Genomic DNA, 18,840 nt, shown 5'->3' with positions numbered 1-18,840 from the left:
TCCCGTTGTCGGATTCTCGCGAGTTTTGCATTCTATAAAGGTCCCTCGATTCACCACCATTTTTCATTCCGGCTGTGGAGAGTGAAGAGGGAGGGAGCTGGGACCTGTGCTGTGCTGTTGTTAATTGCACGCTGACGCTGTGCATAGGGGCTGACTACTGTTGTCCATAAGGGCTGGCTATTGTCTATAGAGGGGCTGGCTGGCTGTTGTCCTGTCCATAGGGGCTGGCTGGCTGTCATTGTCCTGTCTATAGGGGCTGGCAGGCTGTGGTTGTCCTGTCCATAGGGGCTGGTTGGCTGTAGTGCTGTGTTATCCAGGGGGTGCTCTGTCCTTCAGGGATGCTCTTCACCCAGCCCCAGTGTGAAAAAAAATAAAAAAATTAGTGTTAGCCACATTTGTCATCAGTGCAGGGGTGCTGTGCTGCTGTCTGTAAGGGGCTGCTGGCTCTTTTCAGGGGTTCACCCCAGTATTAAAAAAGGAAAAATATTTTTTTTTTTTGTGTGGCGTGTTAGCCACACCTGTCATTGGCGTAGCTGCACAGGGGTGCTGTTCTGCTGTCCCAGGGGATCCTGTCACCCCGGCAACGGCTTCTTCGCAAAGGGCAGCTCTTATTGCAAGAGCTGTCCTTTGCGATACTAATCGCATATATTAGTACATATGCGATTAGTAAGGTTGTGGTGACTGGCGGAATGGTCACCGCAACCTTAGTACATGGATCCTTCCCAGGGGAAAGCCACGAATAGAGGCTCCTAGGCTTCTATTGGGCAATGCCATCTAAAGATGGTATTGTCCATCGCATCCAAAGCCCTGGAATGGTTCGCATTCCCGGGCTTGGTGCATATGAGAGATGCGGTCAAACCCCCTGAAAACTGTATTCATGCAATCACTCAGTAATTGTGCACAAATCGGGTACTATTATGTCGGAAACGACCAGCGATGCACGCTCTGACGCTGGTCGTTTCTGACATCAATCATTGCCCGAACATGCTTGTCAGTCTGCTGACAACGTTTAGTGTAGGCGCTGCAGAGGGAAGGGGAACGACGGTACGATTACGATGTCGTAATCGTACTGTTGTGCCGGTATCTGCTAGTGGATACGCGGCTTAAGCTTTGATTTTTTTTTTTTTTTTATTGATCCCTGATCTGTGTTCGTTTATTGTAATACCATTTGAGACTTTTTACTCTGCCCCTTAGAAATATCTAAGCACTTTGTATAGTTCTTCTTTTAAAACCGCCCGAATTCGGAGGACAAGCGCCAACAGTGTGACAACAACCCAGCTTAAGGAAATGCAGGTCTTCTTTGGCCTGGATGTGACGGGCAAACTGGATGAAGAGACTCTTGAAGTGATGAAACAGCCGAGATGTGCAGTCCCTGATATAGGGGTACATAACTTCTTCCCACAGAAGCCGAAATGGCCCAGATACAATCTCACCTACAGGTATAATGTCTCTAGTTCTCCTCATGACAAGTCTACACTCCAAAAGTTGTCTTATTTATTCTGTGGTAAATAATTCACCTACATCGGTCTCATCGCATGTCAACCTGACCTAGGGAAGGCCCTATGGAAAGTGTTTTCATTGAAACATTTGTTAGGAAATAGGATTATAAATGCTATATATGTAAAGTCCTTATTTACAAGATGGTACAGACGTCCATTACAGAAAGACCATATGGTTCTTTAAAAGGCGAGATGTATCAGACCTTGGAGAGAGATAAAATGGAGAAGCTGCCCAAAGTAACCATTCAGCTTCTGTCTTTTCAATGACTGTGCTGGATAAATGAAAGCTAGAAGCTGATAGGTCGCTTTGGGCAACGTCTCCAGTTTATCTGTCCATGTTTTCATACATCTCCCCCTATGGCTGATTAAGATGTTTATTCTGTTTTATTCATAGGATTGTTAATTACACCCAGGATTTACCACATACAGATGTGAATAGGGCTATTAAGAAAGCACTGAAAGTATGGAGTGATGTCACACCATTAAACTTCACCAGGCTGCGGTCCGGTACCGCCGATATTATGATTTCTTTCGTAAACAGAGGTAAAAAAGTCATAAAAATGACTCAATCATGTGTTAATATGTTTATATAAAGTAGTCTTCATATGTTCCTGTATTTAAAAAAAAAAAAAAATTCACAGAGGGGCCTATTCATCAACACTAAAATAAAGTTTTTAAGGACATTTTCCTTAATTAACGTTATTTTAGTATTCATGAGCACCCTTAGCACAGGAGATAAAACTGATATCTCCTTGCTAAGTCCCCCTGCGTTAATTTCCACACTTCCCATACATTATTAGTACATTAGTTTTGGGGATATGGAAATTATGCCAATCATCAAATTCCGAAAATTATTTATTTTCAGAATTTGATGGAGTTACTATCCGCCACTGTGAGGTGGCGAATACCAGGTGACACTTACCTGCTTCCAGCTGGTGAGGTCCCCCGGCGTCTTCCTCCGGCACTCTGGTCCCTCCTCTGGCTCCGATGGCTGTGCTGTCACGTGTTCTCCCAGCAGAACACAATAAAGTTTAGAAAAAAAAGTTTTTCTTTTCTAACCTGTACTGTGTGCTGCTGGGAGAACACTTACCACCGCTGTAGGTAGTGCTGCGCATGCGCTGGTTTTACAGATGTAACAGCGCATGCTCAGCACGTATTCCAGCTGCGGTAAGTTAGTGTAGAGAGGGAAAACTATTTCCCGAAAAGCTGTCTTCGCAAAAATGACAGCTTTTCGAAATAGATAGTTATGGAGAGGAGTAATGATGAATTCCTCCAGTAATTAGGTAGAACTCCATGCAAATTCTAAATCTAATTACCTCCAGAGAGTTTTAAGGTATGATGAATAGGCCCCAGAGTCTGTTATAAATGTGACTATAAATTAGATCACAGGTCCTCACCCACAGCTATGCGAGCGGCCAGGAGGCTGCACAAAAAAAAAAACGCCCAGATTCAGAGCGAGCGCTCTTTCAGAGCGTCCGTCTCTGAATCAGGCCCTGTGTTTTAATAAAGTACAGTCTGCTAAATTGCACAATATATTTAGAAATTAAGCAATGCTGAATACTGCAGTCTAGTCTCAGCACACAATTTATTACATCTTACATATACAGTCAGGTGCATAAATATTGGGACATTGACAGAATTTTCATATTTTGTCCTCTATTCACCACCACAATGGCTTTGAAATGAAACAAACAAGATGTGCTTTAACTGCAGACTTTCAGATTTAATTTGAGGGTAATTACACCCAAATCAGGTGAACGGTGTAGGAATTACAACGGTTTCTATATGTGCCTCACACTTTTTAAGGGGCCAAAAGTAATGGGACTATCAACGCAAAAGCTATTTCATGGACAGGTGTGGGCTATTCCCTCATTATTTCATTATCAATTAAGCAGGTAAAAGGTCTGGAGTTGATTCTAGGTGTGACATTTGCATTTGGAATCAGTTGCTGTCGACTCTCAATATGAGATCCAAAGAGTTGTCACTATCAGTGAAGCAAGCCATCATTAGGCTGAAAAATCAAAACAAACCCATCAGAGAGATAGCAAAAACATTAGGTGTGGCCAAATCAACTGTTTGGAACATTCTTAAAAAGAAAGAACGCACCGGAGAGCACAGCAACACCAACAGACCCGGAAGACCACGGAAAACAACTGTGGTGGATGACAGAAGAATTATTTCCCTGGTGAAGAAAAACCCCTTCACAACAGTTGGCCAAATCAAGAACACTCTCCAGGAGGTAGGTGTATATGTGTCAAAGTCAACAATCAAGAGAAGACTTCACAAGAGTAAATATAGAGGGTTCACCACAAGATGTAAATCATTGGTGAGCCACAAAAACAGGAAGACCAGATTAGAGTTTGCCAAACAACATCTAAAAAAGCCATTACAGTTCTGGAACAACATCCTATAGGCAGATGAGACAAAGATCAACTTGTAACAGAGTAATGGGAAGAGAAGAGTATGGAGAAGGAAAGGAACTGCTCATGATCCAAAACATAACACCTCATCAGTGAAGCATGGTGGTGGTAGTGTAATGGCGTGAGCATGTATGGCTGCCAATGGAACTGGTTCCCTTGTATTTATTGATGATGTGACTGCTGACAAAAGCAGCAGAATGAATACTGAAGTGTTTCGGGCAATATTATATGCTCATATTCAGTCAAATGCTTCAGAACTCATTGGACGGCGCTTCACAGTGCAGATGGAAAATGACCCGAAGCATACTGCAAAAGCAACCAAAGAGTTTTTTAAGGCTAAAAAGTGGAATGTTATGCGATGGCCAAGTCAATCCCCTGACCTGAATCCGATTGAGCATGCATGAAGACAAAACTGAAGGGAAAATGCCCCAAGAACAAGCAGGAACTGAAGACATTTGCAGTAGAGGCCTGGCAGAGCATCACCAGGGATGAAACCCAGCGTCTGGTGATGTCTATGCATTCCAGACTTCAGGCTGCAATTGCCTGCAAAGGATTTGCAACAAAGTATTAAAAAGTGAAAGTTAGATTTAGGATTGTTTAGTTTGTCCCATTACTTTTGGCCCCTTAAAAAGTGGGAGGCACATATAGAAACCGTAGTAATTCCTACACCGTTCACCTGATTTGGATGTAATTACCCTCAAATTAAATCTGAAAGTCTGCAGTTAAAGCACATCTTGTTTGTTTCATTTCAAAGCCATTGTGGTGGTGAATAGAGGCCAAAATATGAAAATTCTGTCAATGTCCCAATATTTATGCACCTGACTGTACATAGATTAACATCGTTTGATTAGAAAACATTTTAGCACTGATCAGGGAGTCCCGGCAGGGGAGGACTGCCGGGACTCCAGTCCCGGACCCGGAGGGAGAGGGGGCTCGGGTGGCAGTGATGCGGAATGCACTGTCAGCCAGAGAGAAAGCGCATCGTGACATTTGAAATATGGAGCTGGCCACAAGCCAATCACAGCTCGCAGAATGGCAGCCATCTAGGAGCGCCCCCCCGGGCCCCTCCCTCTCTCTCTAGAAATCCTGCCGGCGCTATTTCTGCATGCCTGGCAGAAGAAATCAGGTTTGCAGTGCCTGACCCTGCCCTGTGCCTCCCATTAATGTCAAGCCTTCCCTGCCCTGTGCCACCACCCCTCCACCATGTCTAGCCATCCTTGTGCCCTAATAGGTCCAGTCCTCCCGGTCCTGCACTTCCCCTTCCTTCTGGCTTTTTATGTGGGTCTGGCTATTTCAATGTACTTTATGTAGTTTTGGCTTTACTTTTATTTATATAGAGAAAGACAGAATCAATGTTGCTCTCCCTATATATTTAGTATACAGTAGATTCTAGTTTTCTATGTGTTTGTGAATTTACAGCAGTTTTCTCTCCTATACAGTATTTCTGTATTTGTATAGTTTCCTATATAATATGATAGATTGACATGTTATAATAACAAACACCACCACAGCCCAAACTTTGAGAATTTTTAAACTGGTTTATGCACTAATTCATGCCCCACCCCTGAAAAAGCTCCACCCACATTATCCACAGCTGTGCCCACCTCTGCCTCACCAGGGACTGCCTATTTTGTCAGTACCGGGCCCCACAATTTCTGATGGCAGCCCTGCCACTGCTCACAGTGTAATGTCTTCCGGCATTCCAAAAATACGGTTTCTGTCAAAATATATGGCTGCGATGATACAATACTTTCTACATGTCTTTGCCTGGAATCGGTATTAAATACTGCCGGAAGTGAGCCCGGCGGACCTAATACAGACGGCGGAAGTTAGAAGATGAAGATCCCGACAAGGTTTTTCCTAACGCTATCCCTTTCCTCCCTTAACCCTAACCCTCCCTTAGGGGTGTCTAACCCTAACCCCCCCTAGTGCCTAAAACTAACCCCCCCATCCCCGCAGCCTAAACCTAAGTCACCCAGGTTGGTGCCTAACCCTAACCTCCCCCTGGGGGTGCCTAACCCTAAGCCTCCTGGGGGGGGTACCTAACCCTAAGTCCCCTCCAGGAGCCCCTAACCTAACCCTCCCCCCTTGCGGCTGTCCGCACTAGATGCCTGGCTTACCTTTGTTCGGTATGCCGGGCTCCCGGCGTAGGTATAATGACAGGCGTCAGGATGTCGACACCTGTCATTAGTCCCCTGCCGGGATTTAAGAGTTGGGAAGCTGGCGGTCGGCATTTCGACTGCCGGCTTATTGACTGCATCCCCTTTGTCTACTGTCCAATTATTTAATGCACAATACTTACAGTATTTTCCCATTATTTTAATTCCTGATGTTCATAAAAAACCAAGTTGACCTAGATTCAAATAACTGTTTTACCTTATTTGGGAAGTATGGGTTGGATTTTATGGCCTGGCAAAGTTGTCATATTCATGCCTCAATAAAGCACATCATTTTGGCTACACGCCCCCCACACTCCCACGAAAAGGATCTCTTGCATGCGTATGCAAAGTAAATCTAAGCATTGACCCCCAGAAATGAGGTGCATACTTCAAAATGTGTAGGAATAATATTATCAGAGCCTTAGAGAGGCATGGCCACATCCCCAACAAAATAAATATGAAAAAATATAAATTGTAGCCGTGTGCTACTCAGGCAGGGCAGATCTGGGTGGGGCTCGATCAGTGCGATCACTCCCCCACCCTTTCCTGCACATCATGTGCAAGCAGAGAAGACTGCTGCTGACAGGTAAGAGGGGGCGTGGGGAGAGGTTGGCAGACCCGGACCTCCGCCAGGCCCCTCCTTCAAACCTCTGTCTGGGTATTTAGTACCTACTCCTCCCCCTCTCTTGGTGCCCCTGAACATGATAACATAACAAGGCAAGGCATTTGGAAAATTACACAACCTAACACATCAAATGAGGGCAACCGTGAGTTTATTGTAGTCAGGATAGGGGATGTCCCAAAATTAGAATCTCCCAATCTCTGGACTTCTAAATGCATCCTGCCCAGGGCCGGCGCTACCATTAGGCAGCTATAGGCAGCTGCCTAGAGAGCCGGCTCTTGTGGGGGCACCACTGAGCCTGCCAACAGAAGATACATGATAATGGTGTCGGTCAATATCTAACCAGCTACAGCCACCACTACCTCTGCCTACACTTTGCCTGTTCCTGATCCAGAGCAGGCTGGCCATGTTACTGACAGTCACATGACTGATGAGTCATGTGCTGTAATGAGGGCAATGTTGCGCGGGCACCCTGACTCTGCTCTCCCACTTACTTTCCTGCCATAAATGAGCTCCCCACCCATTTAAACTTAGACACCGACACCCACTGTCCATCATGACTGCAGTGGCATCTAAACGCAGACAGGAAAAGTGGTGGCTCGCATCTCCCACCACAGCGTGAGGGTGACAGTGGTGAGAAGATCAGCAACAAGTAAGTGGAGCTCGGGGGAGAGGGGCTTGTGTGGGGGATGGTATTATCACAGTTCAAGAAAGTTGATAAGTATAAGGATAAGCTATGTGGGTTTTATTATTAGGGTAAAGGGGTTAATGTAATATAAATAAGATTAATGGCTTAAATTTTTTATTGGCTGTCTCAAAATGCTCTCAGTATGGTGTTCACAAAAATGTTCTTGGTATTGCATGGGCGTCACCAACATTTTCTCAATATCTATTGTTTGGGAGTTACAAAAATGCTCTCGGTATTGAACGGCAGTCACACAGATGCTCTCAGTATCTACTGTTTGCCAGTCACAAAAATGCTCTCTGTATTTTATGACGGTCACAAAGTTGTTAATGTTATTGCTATATTGTTTTAGTGTAATTTTTATAATTTTTGTTGTAAATCTACCAATATTTTAAAAAGTCAAGTTTGTATGTGAGTGGTTGGGCAAAGGGTATTGGGAGGAGCAGGGGCGGTAGATGTATCTTTACCTAGGGTGCCGAGAAACCTTGCACCGGCCCTGATCCTGCCGTGTAAGAGGTTACTGTCTGGCGATCATCAGACAATCACCACGGTACCAAGATTAGAAATGATGGTTCAGTTATGCTGAAAACCAAACACACCCGAACTTTGGGGTTCCGAGTCGAACAGAGTCCAGACTCAGGTCTTCTCTCCAAGTTTGGAATTCGGATCTACAAACCTGATCTCGCGTATTTTGGATTGCATGTAAATCTCTTCCTCGTGATTTTAGGTGGTCCAAATTGGCTGGAAATGAATGCTATTGATGTTAATAATTCTGTAAGGACAAAAACAGGTCCAAATTACATGATTTTAGCTGGTTTTATAAATTTTGAAAGAAATCCAAAACCAAAACTGCAACTGAACCAAAACACTTGAGGGTGATTTTGCCAAAACCAAAACACGACGATGATTTAGAACCAAAACATCGGGGTCTGTGCACATCCCTAACTAAGATGCCCATCGTTTGACAAAACGGATTCTCATCATTTACGTGAGGGCGCCCCCGAGCATGTAGGTGACTCTAGTGTTTCTGCAGTGCAGGGTGATTTTGTATGGTAATCACCCGACAGTAACCACTAAGGGGGCCGCATACTTTAAAGTAGAAAGAGGGGACTCCCCCTTATCAAATAAGTTTATTGAAGCCAGGATGAGAGAGATCCCCTGACATTACTGTCATGAAGCCCTAATTACTTCTTTGTTTCCCGTCAGCAGTAACTATATAACTGCAGCACTTTTGAGCTATTTTCTCAGTATGAGTCCCACTCTTCCTTAGCACTGTAAATGATATACACTCTTTAGTGGGGTGTATATAACACTTACTGTACATCTCCTGACACCACTTCTATCTTCATTGGGCATGCCATCGTGAATCCTATGACTGGTCTTGTTAGCTGCCACACAAACCCGATATCAACGTGTTGATATTGAGGTGGTCATCTGTTGACATACAGTAGGACTCACTATGGAAGAAGACACTGATGATGGTAGGATTCCAGAAAAGGTAAGGTTTACATATAGTCTAATAGAGAGTGTATATCTAGAAAGCACAACTAGTATAGGGTTTAGATTTGCTAAATGTTTCTGCTCTCAAGATATTAAAACAAAAGCTTGGATGAAGTGTCACACAGCAGTGAGCCAGAAGGCTGGAAGAAAAGAGACAAACCAAACTTCATCCAGCTGTACAAGGGGGGAACAGTCGGGAAGCCGACGGACGCAATCCCGACCGCCGGCTTTCTGACTGTCTAATCCTGGCAAAGTACAAATGACAGGCGTCGAAATCCTGATGCCTGTCATTTTATCTACACCAGGAGCCCGATGCCCGGCATCCCGATTCCCGATCAATGGTAAACTGGGTGCCGGGCACGGGGGGGGGGGGGTTTGGTTTAGGGCACCTGGGTGGGATTTAGGGTTAAGCACTCCCCACGGAGGGTTAGGCTAGGGAAAGGGGGGTTTATGGTTAGGTACCCCCGGGGGAAGGTTAGGGTTAGGCACCCTCCCGGGAGACTTAGGGGGGAAAAGGGTTAGGCACTGGGGGAAGGTTAGAGTTAGGCACCCCTAAGGGAGGGGTTAGGGGGGGGGAAAGATTAGAATTACTTACCTTTAGCAGCAGTCGGGATTTGAACCATGCGGCCGGGGGTAATACATACCGATCCCGTATAAGGTGGGCGTGAGATGTAAGTTCAGCTTTGAACATGAATGGAACCTGACCAACTACCCTAATGGCTTCACTCATATACACCTACCACCCGGGGGGTGGCGATACTAATGTGGAAATAATTTTTGCCTATATAGGTACTGCACTGATAGACACCCTGCGTGCATTGTGGTCTATTTATTAATGTTGATTTGAAGCACTAAGTTATTGCTAGTGTGTACTGACATCACATAATTTCCCTGCGTTTAGATCATGGAGATAACTACCCATTTGATGGCCCTAATGGTTGGCTGGCTCATGCTTTCGCCCCGGGAGACAATTTTGCAGGGCACACCCATTTTGACGATGACGAAATATTCACAAACGACTACAAAGGTATATGGCGGTGTTCAGATCAGATATATACTGTGAATAGATGGAGGGTTCTCGTGGGAAGGCAATTTTATTGACATGTTACAGAGCAAGATAAAAGTTGGACATACACATTACGACCCACACACAGCAGTAGCCTGAATTGTACAGATCACCCATTTGATGGTCAGACCATTCCAATGGACTCTATTGCTGCTGTCAGTGATTCCAATCACCTAGCAAAGACGGTCACCAGAAGATCCTATTCTTAGCATAAATCATGTGGAAATCTAATAGATTCCAATCACTTTCTCACTGATTGTTGGTTTAGCCCATGGTGATATGCTGCTAAATTGGCAGACATAATTGTTGCATACAGTATGTTGCCAGCTTAATTGCCAAATTGGGTTATTTTACCCAAAGAGGCCAAAACAATTAACTGGGTAATAGTAGCACAGAATAGTACATGATGCTCACATAAAGTACTAGAATTCTGCTCTCCTGCCAAAAAATCATCTGATGTGTCTGTGGTCTGCTGAGCACCCGCATCAATCTGTGAGTTCCTGTTGAGTTACCGGCACTGACTGAGTTTAGTTGCATAATATTATGATGTATTAGGACATTGCAAATTCTTAATCACATTAGTAGAGGTTCTAGGTGCACTTGTTAACAGTTTTAGATATTAAACTCCTAATGCAAAAAAGGTCTATTTGAGCATTCTATTAGTTTAATAATCCTAAAAGAATACTAATATATTGCAGGATACAATCTGTTTATTGTCGCTGCTCATGAATTTGGCCATGCGCTGGGGCTGGACCATTCCACGGATCGCGGGTCTCTAATGTATCCAATGTACACATACATGGAGATCGGTAGATTTGTTCTTCCTGATGATGATGTGCAGAGGATCCAGGAACTGTATGGTGAGTACAACACATATGATATTGATTGATGGGTTCTCACATATGTCAAGAGTGACCCGTTAGGAATGTTATTGTGTATTCTAGGACCTGGTAACAGAGACCCGAACCCAAAACATCCCAAAACACCCGAGAAGTGCGACCCAGAGCTGGAGATTGATGCAATAACGGAGCTCAGAGGGGAAAAGTTTATCTTCAAAGACAGGTTGGTAGAATAGTAATCAAAGGATGACTAACCGGGCATTTAGAATTAAATGTACGATCCATTACTGTAATAACGAGATTTCTGTGTATCTCTCCTGTGGCTAGATTCCTTTGGAGGGACCATCCCCAGATGATAGAAGTACAGTTGTACCCGATTAAGACTTTCTGGCCTGGACTTCCAGATAAAATTGACGCTGCTTAAGAAAATATAGATAAAGATCGTATATATATTTTTAAAGGTATAGTTCTACTCTGCTAAGGTTTCAAAAGGTCTTGTGACACATGAGTAATTTTCAAATGAACAAGGCTTTTTGCAGAATGACTAAAATTGGGGTATTCCGTGATCCAATCAGGTGACCTACTGTTGCCTGCACCAAAATCCTTATGCTATATTTTATCATTTGTCGGCACTGATACATTTGAATACAGACTGCATCTATCTCCAGGCTGGATTTGATTTTTGGACCCAGTAGGTCGCTACCTTTGTGCAGCCCCATTTGGCCACCGGACCACAGCCGCATCGCTATGTGATTCCAGCCCCCCGCTACCTTCTAGCTAGAGATGACGATTTATCTTACTTTGGCCTAGGACAGTGTTGGCTAACCTTGACACTCCAGCTGTTGTGGATCTATATATCCCAGCATGCCCTGCCACAGTTTTAGCATGCCCTAATAGCAAAACTGTAGCAGTGCATGCTGGGTTATGTAGTTCCATAACAGCTGGAGTGTCAAGGTTAGCCAACACTGGCCTAGGACATGCAAATGTCTATACAATTTTGGTTCACTGTGGGGAAGATAATAGCTTATTACTGCCTATTTTATCAAACTTTGCAAATCAGATAAGGCTTAAATGAAAAGACACTGAGAGGTATATTTACTGAAGTGCAGGTTTTTAGAAGTGGAGATGTTGTCCATAACAACCAATCAGATTCTAGGGGGCAAATTTACTAAAGTGAGAGTTTTTAGAAGTGAGTTTTGAAAGTGATGTTGCCTATAGCAACCAGATTCTAGCTATTATCTTCTAGAAGGTGCTAGTTAAATGTTAAGTAGAATCTTACTGGTTGCTATGGGCAACATCACTTTCAAAACTCACTTCTAAAAACTCTCACTTTAGTAAATTTACCCCTAGCTATTGTCTTCTAGAAGGTGCTAGATACATGTTGCTAGGGGCAATATCTCCACTTCTAAAAACCTGCACATTTGTAAATATACCCCTGAGTGACTGAGGGGGGTCTATTTACTAAGCCTTGAATGGAGATAAAGTGAAGGAAGATAAAGTACCAGCCAATGAGGTCCTAACTACCGCCATGTCACAGGCTGTGTTTCAAAAATATGTATCCTATAACAAAAAAGGAAGACAACCTGCACAGGTATTAAGAGAAATTATTAAAAATAATATTTCTGAAACCTCAAATATATCCAAATTATGCTAATAATATCTGATCCAGGAACACAAAGAGAAAGAAAAGTGTTGTTCTCAATGCTGTGCACAAAAAGACCAATGTAAATATAAAACGTAACTTTTACTGGTAATCAGATAAACAACAAGCAGCAAATTAATTAAAAATAATTCCTGAGAATTATATAAACAGACAATACAATTAGAGTGTAAAACATAGACTAAAGTGAGTATAAAATAATTGATGAGTCTTCCTTGGTTTTTGATCAATAGTCCGTTATTGAGGGTTAGTTTTGGTGTGACCATTACCCTGAATGATGGATGATATAAGAACTTATTGGGCTCGATTCAATTCAACGTGAATTGAATAGCGCCGGGCAGGAGCTCCCGGAGCTATTCAAGTAAGCGTGCTGTTAACCCCGGCTAAGGATTTCTTCTCGCATCCCTCCTGGGGTGCGAGCAGAAATCCGACAAAAGTACAGGTGTGATGTTGTTTTCTGCCCTTAGGGCCGTGGAAACAGCATCGCGCCGGGCAGTTTAGTCGGAGAATGCCCGTTCTCGTGACTAAACACTCTGTTTAAGGTGTGAGTGGCGGGAAAACGGGCATTCCCCAACCTAACAGTGCGCAGAATTGAATAGCTCCGGGAGCTCCTTCCTGGCGCTATTCAAGTCGCGTTGAATTGAATCGCGCCCATTGTGTTATAATAGTTCTAACAAATTGTATCACTTTCTTATATTGTGTTTGTTTTCATATAAAGCCCCCATTTACTAACGAGTTTTATCACCAAAACGAGTGATAAATGTCACTGTGTATGATAATGGTGCTCCAGCCAATCAGCTCCCAACTGTCATTTTTCTAACAGTTGGCAGTTAGGAGCTGATTGGCTGGAGCACCATTTATCATACACAGTGACATTTATCACTCGTTTTGGTGATAAAACTCGTTAATACATGAGGCCCAAAGGATGGTGAAATGGAGCATTATAATCACAAGGCACTCTATATTTGAGTCTGTATAGATTGATTAAGAAATTGCTGGGATCAATCTGCAACAATGTTTCTTGTGAGCAGTGATAGTTATTTTGTAGCTATTATAAACCACCAAAACGATCTAATTTTCTCCAAACATCTATAGGTGCCCATACACGGTGCGATATAGCAGCCAATCCGACGGTTTGGCATGATATTGCCGCTATATCGTACCGTCTATGGACATGATATCGGACAGAGTGCGCTCCCGTGGTGTCGTACATAGCACCCCCAGATCTTACTGCATGTTCAGTTGATCTGGGGATGCGATGTGCGATCCCATGCAGCATTATGCTGGTGGGGGAGGGGGTAGCCGGCATATCGGGCAGTTGGCCACACCGATCGCACAGTGTGTGGGGACCACCCGATATGTTGGACGTCGAATCCCCCGTCGCGTCGGAAGAGGCATAATGCACCGTGTAGGGGCGGCTTATGAATGATCACACTACTGTACAGTCCTCGAGCTAGTGATGGAGATAATGTGAACGAGGATAAAGTACCAGCCAATCAGGTCCTAACTGCCATGTCACAGGGTGTGTTTGAAAAATAAGTTAGGAGCTGGTTGGTTGGTACTTTATCCGAGTTTACTTTAACTCCATCCAAGGCTTAGTAAATAGACCCCTGAGTGATGATGTGCTGGTGCCTGTTTATTAAGTTCATAAGGACTCTGGGCCTGATTCAGAGCCGGGCGCTCTTTCAGAGTGCTCGCTCTGAATCAGTTCCCTCCTTCTCTTTTTTAGAGCGGCCTCCTGGCTGCTCGCATAGCTGTGGGTGACCACCCACAGCTATAGCGAGCGGCCAAAAAGATGGTCGCGATGGTCAAGACCATCGCGACCATCGGGCTTGCGACGAGACCCTTGTGGTAGGGTCTCGTCTGCCGCAAGCCCTGGAGTGCTTTTGGCTCTATCAGAGCCAAAAGCACTCCCACTGACATCACTTGTGATGTCAGTGGGACCGGCCCCAGGCGAACGCCTCCGTATGGCCAGCCACGCCCCCGGCACACCCACCCCATCACTCACCATCAACAGCACGCCCCCTTTGTAGCGAGACCCATAGTGACGCCTTGCTAGTCGCTATCCGAGTCTCGCGCATGCGCATGACGGAGCCGGATCTGTTGTGCGCATGCGCACTGGCCCAACATCGACCCGCTTGCGCTCGCGAGCGGGTCTGAATCAGGCCCTCTGTCAGATGGATTAGGCAACCAAAATAGGTAGTTCTTGACTGTAGATATACTGTACACACACATTAGGTATACTGTATTCTGTACTGGATAAGCACCAAAGAAACGAAATACATAGTTTTTTAAATATAGTTCAAAACCATACTATTTACTATTATCAACTAAATAGATGATGATATAATATTAAATAGGCAACATGTATTTTGTGGTAATGGCCGAACTCCGATTTTGACAGCATTTAACCTGGAGTGGCAGATTATTCAGTGTGGCATCTGATTGGATGTGAGACTCACCAATCAGTTAGGGCTTCTATGGCACTTCAACACACAACACAAAATTATTGAAACATCGGTTTGATGACTGCATTAAATAATAAGTATAGCTATTCACCGCAATGTGCATACACAACTGCTATAATATAATTCCAAGTTGCCACTTACAAAAACAAAACAAGAAGTATCACACAATAGGTAGATTATTTTAGACAAAATGTTCTGCTTGGTAGAAGTCTAATAATTAATTTGACAATACTAAATGCCCTGTAAGAATAAATGTTGCACAGATATATATCTACTGTGATGTATGAGGTACTGTGATTTCATTATTCCTTTTCCAGGGGCGAAATTTTGGGCTCTGAATGGATATGATATAGAGGATGATTATCCCAAAAAATTGCATGAGCTTGGATTTCCAAAAACTCTCAAATCTATAGACGCAGCCATATATAATAATGTGACCAGAAAAACGCTTTACTTTACCGGAGACAAATATTGGAGGTATGCAATATAATGTCCAGCAGTAAAGCCAATGATACACTACCCCTTTCAATAAGCATTAGCGCTGCAAACAAAACTGAGTGCTGCAAAACTGAATGTAAATGTTGCTGAAAACTTACTTCCTGTGTGCATTGTTTTGAGACAAATTATTCCTGTGAACTTTATAAACATTTTTTTTTTTAATGTTAGTGGTCACCTTTATTTCTTTATAACATTGATTTTTTTTGCAATCCATCTACTGTATACTGCGGCGTTTTTCAACCACTGTGCCGTGGCACACTAGTGTGCCGCGACAGATTGTCAAGTGTGCCGCGAGGTCAGCAAAGTCAGAGTTGATTTTACTTGTATTACGGTCCCGGGCAGTGTTGGGCTCATTTGGGGAGGCTCAGGCGTGCCCGGGCCGTGACCTATGGAGACACGGTGGCATGACATAGGTCACGCATGCCGTGTTGCACGCCCGCCTGCATACTGCTCCTAGCTCTGCACTGTGTGCTCAGTCACTGAGTGTGGCTGAGCAAACTCAGCCGATGAAGGACAGGACAGGGGCGACAGTGAGCCTTCTCAGCTGGTTATTTTATTTTCTACTTTATTTTAGCTCCCTTGCCCCCCGGTGCCATCTGCCCTCCCCCCTGTGCTATCCGCCCTCCGCACCTCTCCTCCATGGTCTTCTTTCATCATGTGCTGCGCGGGGCGGGCACATCTCCTCTCCTGGTCAGCTCTAACTGATGCTGGGAGGAGGCGTGGCCTGCTGGGACATCCCCGGATCACGGCCCCACCTCCTCCCAGTGTCAGTCAGAGATAGGGATGGGCAGATCGATTCACTGCACTGAGTTGAGCTTCATGGCTCAACTCAGTGAAGTCACAGCTCTCTGTAGCCAGCAGGGGAGCCAGCGACTCAGAGTTAGTCACTGACAGCACCGCCCCTCGCAGCCCAGCACTCCAGCTCAGAGTTCTCACTGACTCTCCTGAGTCAGTGCAATACCCGAGCCCAGGCTGTAGTCGCTGACAGCTCCGCCCCCTACACTGCTGATCTGACACAGTGGAGAAGTATGATCAGGTCGGATCAGCAGTGTAGGGGGCAGAGCTAGCACTCACTCTAGCTCCACTGACAGAGAGGCTAGGGGAGGTGGGTGTCTCGACCCACCAAACAGTGAGTGACTCGAATCATTCACTCATCTGAATGATTCCAGTCAGTGTGTTGAGACACTCACTCACTAGCCATCTCTAGTCAGAGAAGAGAAACGGAGGTGACAGGACGGCAGATGCCTGCTCTGTGCAGCACCCTGCTGAAGGAGGACGATGACTGGCCTGGCAGCTTAGGTGCAGGTGGAGGGCCGGTCCCCCGAGGCTACCCAGGCCCCAGAGCAGCCATACCCCCTGCACCTATGATAGTAATGCCAGTGGATGGTGATATTGCTGGATGTGTGACCTGCATTACTGTAGTGCTCAGTATTAGAAGGAACGGGAGCTCCACCAAAGGTAACGTTTTCAACGTCCAGTTCAGTAGGGAGAGAGGGACAGCTCTGAGTTACTGCAGTGAAACTTTGAAATACTTTATTTGATTACTGTGCTCTATTTCAGTTATGATGAAGAAGGTATGACTATAGACAGAGGCTACCCCAGGTTCATAGCAGATGACTTTATGGATATTGGCAATAAAGTAGATGCAGCATACAGAACAGAGGGTAAATATTGGACGACCACATTACTGTATTTTGCCTCTTTTTTGTATCTCTTTTTACACTATCTACTGTATTTTTTTTGTAAGTAAACTATATGAGGACATATTTATTAAACCAAAGTTATTGCAGTGAAAAACACAATTTTTATTTTAAAAAAAGGGACTTATTCTTGCAGTTTGCCATTATTTTACATTCATGCCAGCTTAGCAATTTTCCATTACATCTGTGAAAAAATATCCAGAATAAAAAGGATATTTCCGATAGTGATCGGATGCAGAGGAACTGAGAAGGTACAGGTGGGCATCTCAATTCAAAAGACCACCCCTGCATCATTTACTTACCTTCCCAGATCTGCTGTTACCGGAGCACCAATCACTTCTGTGCCCTATATCATAAACAAACAAAAAAATTGGGTCCTGCTAGACCCATTTCACCCATCATTTAATAGGGTCAAGGAGACAGGAACACTGGGATGACTTTGCTTTCATGAATTGTGAAAAATAATATCTAGCCCATACCTTCCAATGGTAGATTCAGAATAGAGATGGATCATGACTGCAGCATACATTAGGTATGGTCCGTTTTTGGGCTTGCAGAACTTCCCCCATGGGCGTAACTACCATAGGTGCCAGGGGTGCAGCTGCTATGGGGCCCAGAACTTAGAGGCGACCCATCTTCCTTGCCAAAGTTATATGTGTTATACACATTTTTCCCTATTAGGTGGTACATAGGGGTCCTTACAAACTTTTGTTATGGGGCCTTTAAATACCTTGTTATGCCCCCACCCCAACATTGTATTGCCGCTCGCAGTGGAGACACATGCCTCTGCTGCGTCCGACAGGTATATACATCCCAACCTGCAAATCAGGACAAATGTGCTGAACGCTGGATGGAGGGACATTCCCCTCATATTGCACCTGTCCTGTTGAATGGTTGGGTGGTATGCTAATATTGAAACATCTCAAACAGAATGTCTATTTTTATATTGTTATCTGTCTATTTCAGACTACATTTACTTGGTCAAGGGGCCCCTTCAATATGAATACAGCATCTCGAGTAAAAAATTAAGCCATGTAATGAAGACCAACGCTCTCCTGGGGTGCTAATTCTCTGATGTCCATTGTCCCCTATAGCAGTCTGTGGGGGGAGTCAGTTGCAGAACCACATCTACTATACCCATGTACGATATAAAGTGCTGGGTGACAACAAACTACAGTGAAATATTAGATATTAGCACAATGGTTGAATTTTAAAAATGTTATTTAAATGCACAGATATTACAGCGATTTCTCTGCTAACCAGGATCTTATTCTCTATGATGTTGTTTTTTGTGCTCATGCTTATTTATTATTATATAATGCTACTGCCAATTGCACAACATGGAAGCAGCATATTGTGGGTTCGATCAATATACTGTACATGGCATTGTAGCCAATCATTTCCCCTGGAACCAGTGACATCACTGAAACATTCTCGGAACCAGTGACATCACTGAAACATTCTCGGAGACTTCTCAGGTTGCATTGTTAAGTTTTACACAAAGAAAAATAGAGGAAACTGATTGTCTCTTTGTTTGGCGCACTATAGAAGTTGTTATGTAAAATAGAACCATTATTTCATTCATTAAAATTATGTACAGTACTAATGAAAAATTAAAAGCAATAATTCATATTAAAGATAACATGAAATAATAATATTTGCAAAATTGTGAAATAAACATATTTTACTTTCTGGTGTTGTTTAGCTCTCAATTTTATGTGCTG

General features: G+C 44.0%; 1 pseudogene; it reads left to right on the top strand.

The window, feature by feature from the left end:
- The first annotated feature begins 984 nt into the window (after positions 1–984).
- On the top strand, positions 985–18,183 carry LOC148477473 (collagenase 3-like; annotated as a pseudogene).
- The last annotated feature ends 657 nt before the right edge of the window (positions 18,184–18,840 follow it).

Source organism: Taudactylus pleione, unplaced genomic scaffold (assembly GCF_031769625.1).
Source record: "Taudactylus pleione unplaced genomic scaffold, aTauple2 ptg000711l, whole genome shotgun sequence".
In the NCBI taxonomy this organism is placed as follows: Eukaryota; Metazoa; Chordata; class Amphibia; order Anura; family Myobatrachidae; genus Taudactylus; species Taudactylus pleione.
Note: the sequence above shows the minus strand (reverse complement) of the source record. Positions and strands in the feature narration are given on the sequence as shown.